The sequence below is a fragment of the Penaeus chinensis genome, chromosome 23 (genome assembly GCF_019202785.1).
Source record: "Penaeus chinensis breed Huanghai No. 1 chromosome 23, ASM1920278v2, whole genome shotgun sequence".
In the NCBI taxonomy this organism is placed as follows: Eukaryota; Metazoa; Arthropoda; class Malacostraca; order Decapoda; family Penaeidae; genus Penaeus; species Penaeus chinensis.
In genome coordinates, this window is record NC_061841.1 from 15,686,616 (window position 1) to 15,688,124 (window position 1,509).

The window sequence follows — 1,509 nt, forward strand, 5'->3', positions numbered from 1 at the left end:
CTAGAACTTCATATCCAAATGGGGGGAAGGACCCTTTTCATCGAGTACTTGTATATCTAGCTAACACAAAGGAAACACAAGGAACAACGCGAAACAAAGTATAATGAAGAGTGCACATATTCAGTTTCTTGCTTTACTTTTTATTGTTTATTTAAGGAACGTTGGATATAATATATTATTTTTGTTTTCTTTTACAGATTGTAATCAGTCCTTAAGGACTTACCCAGACACTACTTGCAAAATATATATAATAACACATATATAATATGCAACAGCACAGTAAATATTCAGCACTAGTATCAAGATTTAAATGTAAGGCTAGAGTTAAAAATTAATAATAGATAAATGTTTGAATAACTAGTTACAAGGTTTCCTTTTGTGGAAGGCAGTTATTATAAAATCAGTGGAGGCTGTGAGAATTTGTTCGGTTTGCAAAATGAAACTTAATTTCTCCAATGAATTTATTGTGAGAAAATGTGGATATATCTGTTTGACATTGTTCTAGAAATGGAATTCCATTTGGCGTGTCATCCTTGTGCAGGGGTCATGCTAATATTCTCTGTATCGTTCCAATTTTAGTATATGTACTGTCGAAGCGAGTCACGTGTACCGTTTAGACCTGTAGTAACCTGCACGCACGCCATAACACTTCCAACAGCCACGTCCTAATTGGTCGACAACAGGCATATAATTTTACGCTTAAAGATCAAACCGCCAATAAAGGCTTCCCTGTTACCTGAATCCCTGGCCTATTTTATTCAGCTAAACTCACGGGTATTGGCGATAAGCTGAAGGGTTATTGAGAAGATATGCAGAATGATGATGGAAGAGAGGGGGCGACGTATACAGGAGAAGGAGATGGAGATAGAGGTAGAGGTAGAGGGAAGGATAGTGAAGGAACGTAGGAGTAAAAGAAAGATAGAGATAGGGGCATAGAGAGAGGTACGGAGAGAAAAGTATAAATAGATATACAGAAATAAAGGTGTAGATATATAAAGGAAAAGATAAATGAAGAAGCAAATCAAATAAGGTCATAAAAAAAAAAACATAAAGTATAGGCAGAGAAAGAGATCCGTTTCTCTCACTTATATATATATATATATATATATATATATATATATATATATATATACACACACACACACACACACACACACACACATAGTTTCTCTCTGTCTCTCTTTGTCTCCGTCTCTGTCTCTCTCTCTCTCTCTCTCTCTCTCTCTCTCTCTCTCTCTCTCTCTCTCTCTCTCTCTCTCTCTCTCATTGGAGTATGTCTTTCTCTGAAATGAGTCTTGCATGCCCCAGATCAGTTGATAATTAAGGCAGAGAATGAACTATAGAACGTAATTATAGAACATCATACACACAAGTACTCGCATACACACGCACGTATATACTCATAAACAGAAACATACGTGTGGACCTTGTTTCCTTGTGGACACTAGACGCTGACTTGAACTATGGTCACAAAGGCCATAATGCATTATAATGATTCATTAACATTTG

At 36.2% G+C, this 1,509-nt stretch overlaps 1 pseudogene; it reads right to left on the reverse strand.

Moving 5' to 3' along the window:
* Positions 1 to 503: 503 nt before the first annotated feature.
* Positions 504 to 604, reverse strand: LOC125037714 (annotated as a pseudogene).
* Between the last annotated feature and the right edge of the window lie 905 nt (positions 605 to 1,509).